At 36.7% G+C, this 18,916-nt stretch overlaps 1 protein-coding gene across 1 annotated transcript in view; it reads right to left on the minus strand.

Moving 5' to 3' along the window:
• Positions 1–18,916, minus strand: part of TPK1 (thiamin pyrophosphokinase 1) — a 358,113-nt gene that overhangs the window by 194,772 nt on the left and 144,425 nt on the right. The gene's annotated exons all lie outside the window — the stretch shown is intronic.

Below are 18,916 nucleotides of genomic sequence, written 5' to 3' on the forward strand. Positions count from 1 at the left end.
CGTGCTCTGCAACAAGAGAAGCCACCGCAATGAGAAGCCCACGCACCGCAACGAAGAGTAGCTCCGCTCACCGCAGCTAGAGAAAGCCTGCGCTCAGCAATGAAGACCCAACGCAGCCAAAGATAGATAGATAGATAGATAGATAGATAGATAGATAGATAGATAGATAAATAAATAAATTTATTTTAAAAATATATATATAAAGATTAAAGAAGATTATTGGTTTAAAAAAAAGCTCCCAGTTCAAAACCCTAACACAGACTCCTAGTCTTTGCATAGTACCTTCTACAAATATATACCAACTTTGACAGTATTTTACCCTTATACCAGTTCAAAACTTCCAGCAGATTTGAACTGAACAAATGATGATGAGGATTAGGCATTCTTTGTAGAGCAGGAGTCAGTTCAAAAACATTTTCTAAATATCCTACTGACATATTTCTAGAAATAGGAATCTTCTAGATAGGTCTGCAATACCACAAAGGTCACGGTTACTAAATAAAGAGAGAGAATTCCCCCAAATGGATGTTTCTAATTATATCACTGCTACCTTATTTCTCTTCCCTACCATTTATATTTTTTCAGAACTCATTTTGGAAAACCTACCTTACTGTATCTACATAAGCCATCCTTTACTATTTTTTACATAAAACATTGACATGACCTGGTAGAATTTCTTCCCACTTAAACACCTAACTGTGGAGAAATAAAACTTCCCTGGACTTCTCAGTGCTCTTGCCAAACGCTCTTGCTTTCTGAGCTTCCGAAGTACATATGATATAAAGAAGAGAATAGTTGCTTTTATGTCTTCCAGAAATATTCTGCTCTTCATATACCATAAAAATTAGATCTAGCTTTTTACCTAATTCTTCTGATTCAGAATCATAATATAACTTCTCTATGTCTTCTCAAGATGGCCAAATTGTTACATAAGGAACCAGGTTCCTAGTTAAAGGGAGACTGAATATTACTGCTGGGCATTATATGTCAAAAGAGATAAAGCCCCAGAACCTAGAGACATCTCTAGGTCATAAAAGCTAAGACACACGGAGCTATGTGGCTCCTGGAGAGATTTTACTGATATAAATTGTTAAATCGGTTGGGGTTAAGATTCAGGCCCATAAAATTTCCACCAGAGACTCTTTCAAGAGGGGAGAAAGCACAGCTGCCACCTCCCACTTAATAAGTTAAGGGAAAATATCATATTTCCTTGTCTTTCACATATGGAGTATGCAGCTATTAGCACAGGACCATTGACCTATCATTGCATGAGCCAAGGGATAAAAACTAGAGCACAGGAATTGATGCAATATCAAAATATAACTGGAAGTGGTGCAAAAGGCAAGGAAGGCCTTCATATCCAAGAGGAGGTTGATAGGATTCCATGAAAGTTAACTATTTAATACTTGTTTCATCTAACTTCTATTAGAGGTAATAAGAACTCCGACTCAGAGCTTCTCGTGTACACATTCAGGATAAAATTAATAAGGAAGAGTATTTAAAAACCCATTACTAACCTTGTTCTTTTGTACAATGTTTTTAAGTTCTTAACCCAACTGGAAATAGTACTTCTTAGGTCAACTCTAACCAGTCTATGTTGGACCAACTCTTCCTTGAGCTGTACATCTTCTTAGGACTAAACGGTTAAGAGAAAATCCGACCATGGAGTTCTGTTCCATAGAAACTGCACAGTTTTGTCTTTTCATTGAACAATGATAGTTACTTATTAAAGTGTTCAATCAATTGATTTCAGAAACATTCACTGAACATCAGCCATGTGCAAAAAACAACAGTTCTCTCAGAATAAGGCAAAACTGGGAAGTAAAATAGGTTTCTAAATCACCTTGCCTGGTTTCAACATCTTCCTACAAACTTTTCTCCTCAAAACGTCCCTACCATAGTATCTATGAATTTCAAAATTTCATATTATACCTATTTTGGTAACTCCCTTATATCTTAATTAGGACTAAAAATAAGACTATTAGTTCACATCTCTTTTTTTCTTCCTGTTGCAAAAATTAATTCATTTTCAAAGTTTCTTTCAAATGCCTCCACCTACCACCATTCAACCATACACAAGTTAAAACGCATATGGATCACAGAATATTCATGCTTCTTATGGTCTGAATGTTTATGTCCCCGCAAAATTCATATTCATATGTTGAAACCCTAACACCTAAATTAGGAGGTGATTAGGTCAAGAGGGTGGAGCCCTCATGAAGAGATGAGTGCCCTTATAAGAGAAACCCCAGAAAGCTCTCCCCGCTTCCATCACATGAGGACACAGCAAGAAGACAGCCATCTATAAAATAGAGAACAGACCTCACCATACAGTGAATCTGCTGGCACTCTGACCTAGAACTTCCCAGCCTCCAGAACTGGGAGAAGTAAGTGTTTGCTGTTTGTAAACCATCCAACCTATGGTATTCTGTTATAGCAACTTAAAGGGATTGAGACGTTGTTGGAAAGGATAAAAGGAATCACTCCTCCAATACCTCCATTATCCTTTTAAAGGAATTGAAATCTAAGAAGTCAAGTGAGTTTTGTGTGTCAAGTGAGTTTGGCCAGTACTTCACCATGTAAAGCAGTCATTTTAACTTAGGACCCTGGTTCTGTGCAGTCCAAATCACGTGACTTCCTAATAAGACCTACTCTATGTTCCTCCACAAATTTTAGCACCTCAAATATCAAGAATCAATTTGGCAGTTTCCAAATACTACATTTTTTGACAATAAATAAAAATGAAAAATAAAAGCTGATAAATGTAGTCAGCTGAACATCTATCCCCTAGGATATATCATCTTAAAGAGCATTAGATATTTTTCTTACTCTGCAATTAATGAAGGAAAGCAATCATGTAAATTCACTTATATATTCATGTAAAATATTAAGAGGAAAACAAAATTATATTAATAAAAGATAACCAACTTCAGTCAATTTTTAATATAATTTTCTCCAGTATAACATAGATGCTTTTAAAATGAATGAGGATGCTTATTCCTAAAAAGACTCAGAGCAAAAATATACCTGGTATACATGCTGAGATAACTAAAATAATTATAACATTTCCTGATATAATACACTAGTTTTTGAATCTTCCTGAAATGTGCTTTTGGACGTTGCAATTAAAAGCCCATCTAACATTTTCTGAGGCACCTGTTGCCAAGGCACCTGGGCATTCTGAAGAGGTACTTATTGGGGATGACACTTCACAGATGTAGAGGAACTATATTATAAAAGACAGTGTACACAGAAGATAATTTTCAAAACTATTTGGAGACTGACTGCACATAGCAACTGATGAAGAGTAAATGGATTTGTGTCCCCAGTGATCACATGTCTGTCTACTGTTGATGTACATCACACCAGTGGACCTCTTCTTGGTATCCTCAGTCTACCAGCACTGACTCGTTAGTATTAAAAGGTGCTACAAACTCTACAAAAATGCATAGACTCTTTTGATATTTATATTTTAAATATTACTGTACTTGCTACTCACTAATGACAATGTAAGAGATCAAAAAGAGTTGAGATTAATTCATGAGCTAAAGATCCATCACATGTAATAACTGAGAGAAAGGGTGACACATATAGAAAATATACTTAACCATGGTGTGTTACAACACAATTACTGTCTTTCATAAGACATTTTCTGACCACAGAGCCTTCTTTGCTCCCAAAGAAGATACAACCACTCCCTTCCAACTTCCATAGCAGTGAATCTCTTACTTTCCATTTCATTAAGCAATTTCTGTAAATGTCTTTTAGCTTCTTCTGGACTAAGTTCTTGGAGCAGGAGCTCTCTGATTGATCTTGGTATTCCCCAAAGCACCAAGTACATAGATGGTGACAATAATGTAATAAAGTGAAAAGGCAGAGGAGGAGATGCAGGAGGGATGAGGTGATGAAAGGGAGAGAAGCGCGAGTAGGAGGGAAAAGGAGAAAAAGGAAGAGGGTCGGGGGAAGGAAGGTAGGACAAAAAGAGGAAGGAAGAAGAGTGAGGAGAGGGGAGGGAAAGAGTGGAGAGGAGGAAGTAGAATAAAATGGTAAAAGGGGAAGAAAACGGCCAGGAGTGGGAAGGAAGGGGAAGAGGGAAGTGGAAAAGAACAAGGAACCTTCAATATGAACTTATTATTATGCCTGCTCCCTAATTCTTAGCTTGTCCAAATTATTTAACTTTTCTGAGCCTCATTTCGTCTTATGTAAAATGAGGATAATTTGGAGTGGTTGTGAGGATTAAGAGTTAATATATGTAAAGGACTTAGAAGATGCCTGGCACACAGTAAGCAGGATTTAAGCCATTCAGTTAAAATAAAAGTTATTACTAGAGAAGCTAAGTAACTTGCCCGAGGTTAGAAGGCTAATAAGAGCTAGAACCAAATTTCACACCCAGGAAGCACCGCCTTTATTCTCTAACAGCTGTGTCTACAGCCTCCCAGATACATGCATTTACGAAATGGAGTAAGAGTTTCTTATGGAGAAAGTTCTCTACATAACTGCATTACTCCCCTCCTGATTTTATTAATCAGTGTTAATTTGGTCAACTTGTATATATTAGAAAAGTATCACTGAGGCACAAGGAAAGAAGGATTTGTGCTCATTGCTAAATAAAGGATAGGATCTTGATTAAAGGAATATGTTAGGAGGAGAAATTTTGAGAACATTCTTGAGAAAGAATATGGCTCCAGATACAAGAAAAAAATAATGGTATCCAATGTAAAGAAACAGGAATTGATCATTCAAAGGTTTGAGCTAATATTCTCTGCAAAACTGCATAACTTAATTAATAGGCAGGAAAAAAACAAGGGTGATCTAAAATACAATAAGTAAAAATGGTACCACATTTTGACTGTGTTTATAGATACAATCAGATTATTTTACTAAGTCCCTAATACAATAAAGGTATAAAAGATAAATACAGACGGTCCCTGACTTACAATGGTTCAATTTAAGATTTTTCGACTTTAAGTGGTGTGAAACCAATAAGCATTTAGTAGAAATCACACCTCAAATTTTGAATTTTAATCTCTTCCCAAGCTAGTGATATGACATACTCTCTTGGAGATGCTGGGCAGCCACAGGATCACAAGGGTAAACAACTGACACACAATAATTCTCTTTTTCATTTTCAGTACAGTACTCAATAAATTACGTGAGACATTCAACACTTTATTATAAAATAGACTTTGTGTTAGATGATTTTGCCCAACTGTAGGCTAATGTAAGTGTTCTCTGAGTTGAAGGATTACTTTGCCTGGCATAGGAAAATTTTCTTGCTACACTTCCATTAGAATATGCAACTTAACTTCTCACAAAATCTTGGCCCTTATTTGAAATCTGCCCTACTTGTATATCCAACCAGAGCTGCATGGTAATCAAGCAGCAGTGTGAATACCAAGTTACTCCATACCATAAGCTATCAATCCCTAGGTATGCTCTGCTTACGCTTCTAGGTTTATGATTTATTTTAATGAATAGAGAAGTGGTAAAGAGAGGCACAATTATGAAATCATATGAGGCTTCGTGAAAGCATATTTCATTCTAGGCAGGAAACAAACAAACAAATGAATAATTCAGTCCTGTAACTGAGTACTCGAGCTCAAAATAAACAATGCAAATTTTATGGATCAGTAAAAAGTTAAAATATATAGACAGCTACTACCGCCCATGCTATGGGAATTACCTCTCACTGTAACAACTTGGAAAATCAGACAAAATATGTTAAACAATGGTATTCAGACAGTGGAAAGCAGGCAGCTCAGGACAGCTGCTGTTAAAAAAAGGGAAACAAATAAGATGAGCCCCTATTATTCCTCAGCTTTCTTTCTGACGGCAATTTCTATCTCAGAGCACAATGAGGGAAAACTCAGAGACCTGCGGCCTCCCTAACTCGAGGAGACCAAGATTAATTTTAAGGAAAGGTGAAGAGCTTGAAAATGCAGAAAATGGAACCATACAGAGAAAGAGAGCTCTAGAAAGCCTCACTCCTGGTGAGGATGCTATGAAGACTGTTGAAATGATAATAAAGGATTTAGAATTTACATAAACTTAGTTGATAAAGCAGTGGCAGGGTTTGAGAGGACTGACTCCAATTTTGCAAGACGTTCTACTGTGGGTAAAATGCTGTCGAACAGCACTGCATGCTACAGAGAAGTCATTCATGAAAGGAAGAGTCCATCAATGTGGCAAACTTCATTCATGGCTGTCTTATTTTAAGAAATGGCCACAGCCACTCAAGTTTCAGCAGCCACCACCCTCCTCGGTCAGCAGCCATCACCACTGAGGCAAGACCCCCCCCCACCAGCAAAAAGATTATGAGTCACTGAAGGCTTAGATGATGGTTAGCATTTTTTAGCAAAAGAAATTTTTTTATTTAAGATACATACATTGTATTTTAAGACATAAGGCTATTGCGCACTTAATAGACTACAGTATAGTGTAAACATAATTTTTATATGCACTGGGAAACCAAGAAATCCATGTGACTTGCTTTATTACAACATTTGCTTTATTGCAGTGGTCTGGAACCAAACTCACAGTATCTCTGAGGTATGCCTGTATTTATAGAACACTCCAGCCAACAACAGCAGGTATGTACATTCTTTTTCAACTGCACATGGAATATTCTTCAAAATAGACCATATTCTAGGCCAGGGGGCAACAAAGTTTTTTCTTAAGGACCCAGACAGTAATTTAGCTTCTGTGGACTATAATGTCTCTGTCTCAACTACTTAACTCTGTCATGACAGCAAGAAAGCAGCTGTCGAAAGTAGGAAAACAATGGGCACTGCTGTGTTCCAATAAAACTTTACTTCTAGGCAGCTGACCTGCAAGCTATAGTTCGCCAACTCCTTTTATGGGCCAAAAATAAGACTTAATAGATGTAATGGGACTGACATCATACAAGGTATGTTCCGTGACACACAATATTCTTTCTTTTCTCACTTGCTCAAAATCATCAACTGTAAATCAGTACTTCCTGGAATGAAGTATGATCACTAAGAGAATAAGCTATTTGAGACTTTAAAATCTCCATTTATACACACAATGAAATTGTTATTAATTAAAAATCAATCATGTGTCATTAAAGTAGCTTGTGGATTTCATTTTTCTAAATATATTTTATCCTACTTATAATTCACACTAGCTTAATTGCCCCACTAAATTATATAATTATGTATTATATTTAACATTTATTTATATATACATAATGCAAATATAACCAATTTAATTTTACAATATTTTATAGTTCAGGTGCACCTCAAATTTTGAAAACTATACACTTTAGAAAATAATTTTCTCATTGACAAATGTATCATTTCAACTGTGAATCAAGACCCAAAGTGTTACAGTGAACATTATTCTTTAAAGTAATAATTTAACAGCAATTTTATAAATCACATATTTAATCAAAAAGCTTAATATTTAGTATAACACTTGGTAAGACGCTACTACAATTGTACCAAGCATATAGCAGATGCTACTTCAGAAATCATTTTACTGCCTCCCTAATGCTGGCAGTTTAATGTTATACATGCAGGTGGTGAAATGTGTTGTCGGTGGCTTTCATGACACATGGGAATGGATTTTCTCTACACAGAAGGATAAACTGGGTCCTCCCTTGTGGCTTTGCTAGATTTTCAAAGCTCAGATAACACTACATAACCAACCAGTAGTTTCGGGAGTGAGACTATTTCCATTCCAGAGAACCAGTTTACATGTTTAATTAATGACCTGTCTAGCTGACACCAAAGAAGGACGAGATATAAAGAAGAAAAAAAATAATAAATTCAACAGCAAAATCTAAGGTAAAAAGATTTCAGAAGAGAAGTAGTTTTAAAATTTAATATCAACTCTATGCCCAAAACGTACTGCTTCCTTTGCTCCACAGAGTTGAAGAAAGATGAAAACACTAAGAAATGAGAACCACAGAAGTAAAATTTATACAATATTTACACTAAAAACATGGAGACCAGAGTGCACATACTGAATCACGTAATACACAAAGACAATAAACAAGTCATTAAAAAATTTTTATATATTGCATATAACCTAGCAAGTTTTCTCTGAGGTGAATGATGTGTCAAGACCTAAATAAGAGTTTTTGTGAAAAGACAGTTTTTCTACTAAATCATATTTATACAGTGGGTTTCCAGAAAACAAAATTTATAATATAAACTACACTCAAGCACATAGCATCTTGTCGTTTTATTCACTTTCATCATTCCTGCGAGATGCTATTCTTAAAAGACTCATTAGCAAGTTTTAGGATGGAAACGAGGTCTTTGGATAAGAGATAGAGAGACTGGGTCACGACTTATACAGTGCTAACTGCTGCCCAACTATGCACACGGCGAGTACAGTGATTTAGTGTGAAACTCTTCTAACAAGGCACCACATTTGAGGAACATCTATTCCTGAGACTGACTAGTCATTAAGGCATCTATAAAATGGTTCAATCCATCTTTTGAAACTTCTCTCTCAACATTCTCCATAAACAGGAAACAGTTATAATTTTGAAAGACTAAAATCAATATTTAAGTCTCAGAAATTTGATTTCATCTTAATACCACTGGTTAAGACAAAATAAGAAGAACTAGAGTTTTAGACAGTTGGAGTTTGAGATTACAGAATATTTCAATGCCCAAGTTCAGGTGAAAGTTGTAAATGCAGAGAGAGCGCTGAGGAGAGGTCAGAGGTAAAATTATATACTCGTGAATCTTCCATACATGGGATACTTAATTTATCAAAGATTTATTAAATATATACAATGTGTGCCACGCTGCAGATACCAAAGTTACAGATCCAAACAGTTCAAAGTCTAAGCATGGATATTATAGAAGAGAATCACTGACACTCCGCCAAGCACCGAATGCAATAGAAGAACACAGACTTGCCAGACTAGGGGGAGCTGGCCAGTCAGAGAAAGGGAAGCAAAGGCTTGATAACAGGTGATCCTGCATGAAAAGTTATAAATGAGTGAGATCATGACAAGAGGATGAGAGATAAACATAATGCCCTCATTCAGGCAATGAAAAGAAAAAAAGTCGGAAGAGGTGAAAGAAAAGTTAGGAAATGAAGGAAAAGCATGTGTATATACTCCACGAAGTCACTTCCTCATTTCTTAGATGACAGCTGATCTGTCTTTCAGTCACCTGTATTCACATGTGGCTGGTGATTTTACCATCTTTAAAACACGGGACAATGACTTAGTGCCTCTTTTAGCTTCAGAACAGGGCTTGGCACACTAAATGAAATAAAAGTTGTACAATTAAATATTTCCTCGGGCTCTTAGTATTAGGTCACTTTCCCCTCCTGCCCTTTTCTGTAATTACTTATTTTCCAAAAGTGGTGAGGAGAGGAAAGGAATGAGAGGGGTTATTAGAATAGAAAGTAAGCTATGGGATTATTTTCCTAGAAGGCAGTAGTGGTATGGCTGCAGGGTAGTGCCAGAAAATGCTATGTATATTGAGGGGAATCATGCTAAGCTTGATATAATGCAGAGTGGAAGGCTTCATCTTGTCTTATTTACAAACATGAAAGAGCCCCAAAGCATATATACGGGTTAATGCCAATTCTTCACCTTAATATAAAAGGCTAGCTCACTGAGAGTGACTTACTTTGTGTTAATTTATTTGCTTTATGCTTCTCTCTGTGATTCAGTGGAGACATAATACACAGAATTCAATAAATACAGCTAGTGATAAATGCCATTAGGGTCACTAATAGGTTGTCTGCTCCTCCCAAATTTTCCAAAGTCAAGCATAATAAGCTGCCTAGCTAACCATTCTGCTAGTACAGTGTTTTTAATTCTTATTCTTCCTTTTTCCCCACAGCTTCCTTCATAGCAGGAATTAAACCTTATTTAAGAAAATGACAAAAGAATTTAAGGCATATGCTGACCTGCTAAAGTAAATACTACATTTCCTATCCTTGCAAATTTCTGTTTTTACCTTGCTGCTTCTATCCATTATCCATGAATGTGTGAACCATTACCCTAAAAGACAGGGACCAGAGCTCAGGAAGTTCTCTACAGCACTTAGTAATGATTTCTGTCTTATAGGAATCGGAAAGAACTGATAATCTGATGATAATGGCTTAGGTATAGGTCACCTTGAAATCATAAAATCATTAGAAGATGAGTATCATTAACAAATGTAAAAAGCATATTATGGAAAACATTTAGAAGAAATACAAAAGACAAAGGGTGACCAACCGTGTTCAAATAAAGTTGACACCAACAGTTGATTCAAATAGAAATAAAATCAAATAGGAAAAATCAAATAAAAGATATGATACGAAGAGAAGGAATTTAAATGTGTTAATGTGTGTGTATATATAATTTATCATCATTATATAGGTATGTATGTGTATATACAGCTTTTACATTTTCAATCTTCAAAGCTTCCATATTGCTATATTGCTAAATCTAATGATCAATTCTCCCATGTTACTTTGTCCATCAGAAGCACATAACAGAACTGATTACTCTCTATTCCTTGATCCCCCTTCTTCATTTGATTTAAGAACTACGGTTCCCTGGTTTTCCCTGTAAGTCACTGGTTACTCCTGCTCTGTCTGCATGATAGCTCTTACACTTCACTTGGATTTAACACTGGAGTGCCCACAGCTCAGTCCCTGGACCTCTTTCCTCTTCTGTCTGCACTTACTACTAGGTTATCTTACCAAGTCGTTTGGCCTTAAATGCCCTCTGTATACTGATGGCTCTGAAGCGTATATGTTCCCTCAACTCCAGACTCAGGTGTTGAACATTCTACTCAACATTAGATATATAACAAACACCTCAAACTCCACACATGTATCACTGAATCTCTGCTCCTTTCCCCACCAACGCCGTCCCCTTACAGTCTTCCAAATCTCATTAAACGAAAAATCAATCTTCTCTAGTTGTTCAGGCCAAAATCCTTAGAGTCATCCCTGATTCTTCTTTTTTCCCTTCATGACTGGCTTGTCAGCAAGTTCTACAGACTCTTCTTGCAGAATGTATTCTGAATCTTGCTCTTTCTTACCATCTTCCAAGCTAGAATGCTGATAAGACAGCTTAGACCAATCCTCTGCTCAATACCGCCCAACGGCTTCCCATCTCACTGAGAGTAAATCATTAGTATTACCTACAAAGGCCCTACAAGATCTACCCTCCGTTAACTTTCTAACCACTCTCCCCCTAATAAGCTTCCCCCTCATACCTGTGGCAGATGGTTTGCAAAATGATCCATAATTATTTTCCCCTCTCCATCTATACTCCTTTTTAAGGTGACTTTCCAGAACCTCCCATCAAGAGGTGCTAACACAAGCCTATTTCTCCCCCACTTGAATTTGTATTAACCTGGTGACTTACTGTGATTGACAAAATACAGTGGAAATGATGATGGCTTGGCAGTTATGAACCAAGGCCTCCAATGGAGCTGCAGCCTTCCCTTTGCTCTCCCGGAACCCTCCCCTGTCGCCATGAGAAGAATTGTGGGCAAGCCTGAGGCTGAAGGATGGAGGGTAAGAGAGAAGAGTCAGGTGACCCAGGTTATAGGCAGCCAACCTTCAAACATGTGAACAAGTCCTGTCTCCAAGCTAACGTCATGAACAGAAGTGCCTACCCAACCCGCATGACTGACGCGAGTGAGCCCAGATCTGCCTAGCTGTCCCTAGGACTGGAAACAACAATAAATCATTGTTGTTTAAAGCCACTAAATTTTGTGGTGGTTTGTTATTAAATGACACCATTCTCAGGCGTCAGACTGTCCACACAGGCATTCCCTCTGTCTACACTGCTCTTCCTGTGGATTCCAAGTGGCCCACCTCTTCCCCTCCTACAGGTCTTAACTCAGAAGTCACATTCTCAGTGAGGCTTCTTCCCTTTAATTTCTACCACCCTACCACAAAATATGCTACCCCTTCTCCTGCTTTTCTGTTCTCCGTATCACTGGTAATATACTTTATATTTTCATTATTTATCTGACTTCTTGTCTAACTCCATGAAACCTCAAGGAAATCAGGCTTTCTGTTCCCTGCTGCATCCCCAATTCCTACAATAATGTCTTCCATAGGGAATGACTGTATAATACAAAACATGCTAAAATAACAATTGAGCATAATTTCCTGCATCACACAGCAATAAATTAACAAAGCCGGCAAGAGTGGAGAGAAATGTATATGATCTTACATTGTTGATAAAAGCACAGATAAGCACAAATATTCTGGAAAGCAAACTATCAACTTGAATTTAAATTTTTTAATTCATAAGTTTTGACCTCATATCTAAATTCCCAGGAACCTATTTTAAGAGCCAGGAACTTGTACAAAGTTTTACTTACAAAACTTATCTAAGTTTTACTCATCAGAGTTATAAAAAATTATGAACAATATACATTCCTGATATATGGAGAATGGTTGATAAATAAGAACATAACAAAATTTATATTTAATGATATAATGTATTCACAATACAATGTTGATAAAACAGGTATGATATAAAATAATATATGCATAAAAATTCCTATTTTATTACATATGCACACATATATGCACTCAACAAGAGAAACAAGCTTAGAAAAATATGAAATTGAAAAAAGTGTGTAAAAATATAAACAGTAAGAATCTAGGTGATTTCAGGTAATTTTTATTTTTCACTTTGTATCATCCTGTATTCTCCAAGTTCACTGTAATGAACTTGAATTACTTCTGTAAGTGGGAGGGTGGGTTGGGGTAGGGGAGAATGTGCCTTTTAAAAAAAAAAAGGAATATATAAAAAAGGTAAAAACAAAAAACCAAAGGCAAATACTAAATAATTCAGATTTGATTCATTTAAACTAACTTATTTTTGTATTGTTATTATTTGTAATTATGATTACTTTAAAAAGCACTTGAATACAGTTTTGTTTAAAATTGAACAATAAGGACAGTTTGGTTCAGACTTCTGCTGTATGATTTGGCTAAAATCTCTGGTTTTGGTAACTTCTGCCACCTGTATCCTAACATGATTCCATCCTACTAAAAGCATGAGAATGCATCAGTGCAGTGCAAGACCATCACTGCTTCCTCCCAGTGTATCACAAGTATACTTCAGAGAACAACTGCCACACAGAGGAAAGTCACTATAAACACCCTATTACTGGTAATAGGGCTCATAAGGCTACACCATTATGCGAAAATGTCCTTTCCACTGACTGATGTAATGCTAAGATGACAGAAACTATAGTAGTTTTTCTTGTTCCTAACACATGGAACTGCTCTCCAGTTACGAATAACCTACTAATTTACAGCCTAGCAGGAAAAAAAATAAATACACACTAGATGCCGCTAGTGATAAATAAATAAGTGAATTTTGCATGAAGGAAAAAACATGATGATAGTTGTACAAAGAAGACTGCATTCTAAGCTTCTCGGTCGGCTTCAGCTGCCTTTTTAAATACTATGCTTTAAGTCAGAAAACATTTTTTTCCTGTATATAAATTTGTCAATATTTTTTAATAAAGGAACACATCTGAAAAAATGTCATCTAAAAAAGACAAACCAAGGAAATATTGTAAAAAAAACAAAACACTATATTATTGTATTTTTAAAGCAAAACTGTGCTCTCAAATAATGAAACCTTTTTACATATTACAAATCAAAAAAAAATTGTATTCTCTTAAACTCAGTTGTCACAAAGATCCAGATCAGGTAAAGAAACACCTATGCTGTGCAATGTAGTTTGTCTTAGTAATATTTCATTAAGAGAAACTTGTTTTTAAACGCAAAACGTATCTTTAAAAAATTACCCCCGCCCGGAAAATCATTAATCCTAAGAGTGGGATTTAAATGAGTTTACTCAGAAAAAAATATATGATAACATGAAGTCAGGGAAAATACACAGAATCCTCTGATTAACAAGTTTTTATAAAACTAAGGACGTGTACATGGTACACTTTTTTTTTAAACTTGGGAGGAACATTATTAATAAATTTCTCTGAATGCATGAAAGGTATTTCCATATGCATGACAGGTAACCATTTAATTCACTGTCATTAAGACCAGGAAGAATAAAAAAAAAAAATCTCATATCTAGGGGTATTTTACATGACACTAAATATTAAGGTTGGGAGGTGCACTGGAATGAAAAGTATGAAGGAGATTGATAAAGACCACTAGACTGTCCTAGGGCACGATGGCAGCCAAAGAAAGACGTTGTGGATTGGTATTCGTAGGAAACATTTGGTTTTGTTTATCTGTATTTACATTTGGCTCTTCCGACCCCTGTTTACAGAAACTGACAAGTTGTGAGTCTTGATGCCAGGCACAGCCCACTCCAGAAACAGACAGGACTCCCACCACCTTGAGAAACAAGGGCGTGGGCAGATATTCCCTTAACCACGTCCACTTGGTCAGTCAATCATGTGCTCTTACACAAGGAACGAGAGACTGTTGAGAGAATTCATCTGCAGCACCCAGTGCCGGGCTCACAGAGGTTGACTGCAAGCCTCTTCTTGTTCTTAGAACACAAACATAGCTGTAGGTCTGGTTTCCAGCTTCCTGCCTACTTCCCGAGCCCAACCCCCTTAGGCTTCTCACTTATTCTGTCAATTATAACATGTTTGCAGAGTTTTTTTGTTGTTGTGTAAATTGGTCAGAGTTTTTTTCTGTTCTTTACAACCAAGAACCCAGGGACACAAAAAATTTAAATAAAAAGAAACGAAATTGAGTTATTTGTAGTGAGGTGGATGGACCTAGAGTCTGTCATACAGAGTGAAGTAAGTCAGAAAGAGAAAAACAAATACCGTATGCTAACATATATACATGGAATCTAAAAAAAAAAAAAAATGGTCATGAAGAACCTAGGGGCAAGACGGGAATAAAGATGCAGACCTACTAGAGAAAGGACTTGAGGACAAGGGGAGGGGGAAAGGTAAGCTGGGACAAACTGAGAGAGTGGTAGTGTATATATGGACATATATACACTACCAAACGTAAAATATATAGCTAGTGGGAAGCAGTCGCATAGCACAGGAAGATCAGCTCGGTGCTTTGTGACCAGCTAGAGGGGTGGGATAGGGAGGGTGGGAGGGAGGCAGACGCAAGAAGGAAGAGATATGGGGATATATGTATATGAATAACTGACTCACTTTGTTATAAAGCAGAAACTAACACACCATTGTAAAGCAATTATACTCCAATAAAAATGTTAAAAACAAACAAACAAAAAAAACCTCCTAACAACATAAACAGAAGAGCTGTGTCATTCTCTAATTCTCCTCTTGAAAAAAAAATTTAAGAATGACTTTACTGGGTCAGAAATATGCTTTCATACTTTATCTATGATAGAAAAATACATCAAATTTTTATGGAAGATCATGCCTAATAATGGGTTTTTTTTAATCTATGCCTTCCTTTTTTTTTTCTTTTCAATTTTATGTATTTATGTATGTATGTATTTATTTATTTAGGCTGCGTTGGGTCTTCATCGCTGTGCACGTGCTTTCTCTAGTTGCAGTGAGCGGGACTACTCTTCGTTGCTGTGCACGGGTGTCTCATTGAGGTGGCTTCTCTTGTTGCAAAGCACAGGCTCTAGGCACGCGGGCTTCAGTAGTTGCGGTATGCAGGCTCAGTAGTTGTGGCTTGCAGGCTCTAGACTGCAGGCTCAGTAGTTGTGGCGCACGGGCTTAGTTGCTCCGTGGCGTGTGGGATCTTCCCGGACCAGGGCTTGAACCTGTGTCCCCTTCATTGGCAGGTGTATTCTTAACCACTGTGCCACCAGGGAAGTCCCCTAATCATGCTTTAATAACTATTAAGCACAGAGTGAACTAGTTACTGGGGATGAGAAAGAGAAAAAGCCAGACAACAAGCCTTCACTGGGGTTAAAGGCTGGTGGGACACACAAACAGGTGATTTCAGCGTGTTGTGATAAATGCTATGATAAGTTAAGGGAAGCACTGGATAAAAGACCATCCAGGAAGGACAAATAGAGTAAAAGAGACTTGGAATAACTGAACCTAACCTGGTAAAGTAAGAAATCTAGTCAACAAATATCCTTAGTTCATTCAGGATTTATCATTTACTGACTTATCTGTAGGAAAAGTATTATTATTTTCAGAGAAAACCATCTAAAAGGAGCAATCCTGCTCAATTAAAAATATTTATTTCTCATCTGTTATTTGTCAAACCTCATCCTGGGTACTAGTGTTATTTCCAAAGATGAATAAAACGAGAACAAGGAATTCTGTACAATGAAGTAGAAACACTCCTAGAAAATTTCAACATAATGCGGAGTGACAGTAAAGGGCTGCTTAGAGAATCTGTGCCTGACTTAGATATGGAAACCGCTAGTTACCAGGAAACAAGACATGAGCCAAGTTTTGAAAGATAAGGATTGTAACACTTAGAAGGAAGCAAAAGAAAGATATTTGTAAATGAATTTTTAAAAGAAGGGTTTTTTAAATAGTTTTCATAAATGAATCAGATATAGTGTTCTGTTAAAAAGTATCTTCATTTGATGTTAAAACTAATTCCTTGGGCTTCCCTGGTGGCGCAGTGGTTGAGAGTCCGCTTGCCAATGCAGGGGACATGGGTTCGTGCCCCGGTCCAGGAAGATCCCACGTGCCGCGGAGCAGCTGGGCCCGTGAGCCACAACTACTGAGCCTGCGCGTCTGGAGCCTGTGCTCCGCAACGGGAGAGGCCACGACAGTGAGAGGCCCGCGCACCACGATGAAGAGTGGCCCCCACTCGCCGCAACTGGAGAAAGCCCTCGCACAGAAACGAAGACCCAACACAGCCAAAAATAAATAAATAAATAAATAAATTTATAAAAAACAAAAACAAAAAAACTAATTCCTTGACATTTAAAAAAATCCTTGTTGAATATAGTTGACTTACAATGTTATGTTAGTTTCAGGTACACAGCAAAGTGATTCAGCTATATATATATATTTTTAAATTATTTTCCATTATAGGTTATCAAAACATATAGAGTCTGGTTCCCTATGCTATACAGTAGGTCCTTGCTGGTTATCTATCTTATATATAGTAGTGTGTATATTTTAATCCCAAACTCCTAACTTATCCCTCCCCCTCCTTTCCCCTGTGGTACCCATAAGTTTGTTTTCTATGTCTGAGTCTGTTTCTGTTTTGTAAATAAGTTCATTTGTATCATTTTTTAGATTCCACGTATAAGCAATATCATATGATATTTGTCTTTGTCTGACTTACTTCACTTAGTATGATGGTCTCTAGGTCCATCCATGTTGCTGCAAATGGCATTATTTCATTCTTTTTTACGGTCCTGTAATAGTCCATTGTATACGCAGACCACATCTTCCTTTACACATTCATCTGTCAGTGGACACTTAAGTTGCTTCCATGTCTTAGGCTATTATAAATAGTGCTGCCATGAACACTGGGGTGCATGTTGACATTTCAATGGGCATTCCAATGGTGTTTTAAACAATATGCTGAGTAGGAGACCAATATGGCACAAATATTTTAAATAATCACTGACAAAGAGTGCTAATGCTTAAACAACCTCCTCCTTCATGGCTCCTCTAGCCCTAAGTTGCACACCCCAGCTGTCAAGCACCCCTACAAGGTATTCAGCAGAAATGGATGAACCCTGATATCCAAGGTCAAAAATAAAGAGTTCACTGGTCTAAACCCCGTGGTGAGAGACAACACCTTCTTTCCCATAGTCCAAGCAGAAGCACTACTGATCTCACTTGACAAAAATAACTGCAATTCTAGATCACAGAGTTTAGAGAGTAAGTCAACGTTTTTAATAATCATGATTTTTCATTCTAGCTCCTTTCAGCCTGTGCATTTACAGATTAATGTCCTCTTGCTCATTATTTAAGTTCCCTTCCTTTCTCTAGGTCTCTTCTACTTCCTAAGGCAAATAATACCAAAGAGTTAAACAACTACGATATAATATGTACGTGTATGTGTGTGTACATACATATATATATATATATATAAGTACACATACATACACACAGTGATTTTTTTCTCATGGTGGTAAAATATTTTCTTGTTGTATTTTAGATGCCCTTTCTCAGATTCTTTAGCATATTCTTGAACCCTCTGGCTACAGAGACAAAACTGACGTTTTCAAGGAATACAACTCTCAGATCTAAAACATAGGTTTGCAAGTGATAGCTCAGTGCTCATCTTGGTGTAACTGCCATTTGGATATTTTCCCACAAAGTTCATTGACTAGCCCTTGCTAGTTGAACTCCAGCTGTCACTTTTCTGTCCCCTAACAATAGGAAGGCCACAGCTGGCTTAGGTACGATCTCATCATCAACTCAAATTTCATGTCCTATAATGATGTGTCAACAAATCATATATGCCATCTAGTTGTTGAAGTTTTTCTGCTTACCCTTGGTCCAATCGCACAAAACCAAAATTTTAATAATGAAAAATGATGCAGGAAGTATCTAGGTGTGCTAGGTGTGTGTGTGTAAGCATGCATGTATGTAAATGCATATGAAAAATCAGACAGGGACCATTCTATAATTTTTCTTAAAAATTATATACATATATGCACATGTAATTATATATATGTGGTATCATGTGATTATATATTTTATATATACAATATGTAGTATATAGTACATACATGAGGTATATATGTGATTATATATTAGAAATATACAACATATATGTGATATTATATGATTACTCTCATTTATTATTTAACTCAGCAATCTAATAATATATTGAAAATAAGCAAAAAAAATGTGATGAAATACATAAGCTCTTCAATGGTATTAACAAGTGCTAAAAAAATTCAGTTTTTTTTAAAAATAAAATTAATAGAGCCATGTGTTACTCAAAACTTTTGACAGATGATCAAGGTTTCTCTGAAAAATCATCTGAAAGTAATTTATTTCCGAAGACTCACCCCCAGTGCAAGAAAGGAAAAGCGATTTGTCAG

The sequence above is a fragment of the Eubalaena glacialis genome, chromosome 8, assembly GCF_028564815.1.
Source record: "Eubalaena glacialis isolate mEubGla1 chromosome 8, mEubGla1.1.hap2.+ XY, whole genome shotgun sequence".
Classification (NCBI taxonomy): Eukaryota; Metazoa; Chordata; class Mammalia; order Artiodactyla; family Balaenidae; genus Eubalaena; species Eubalaena glacialis.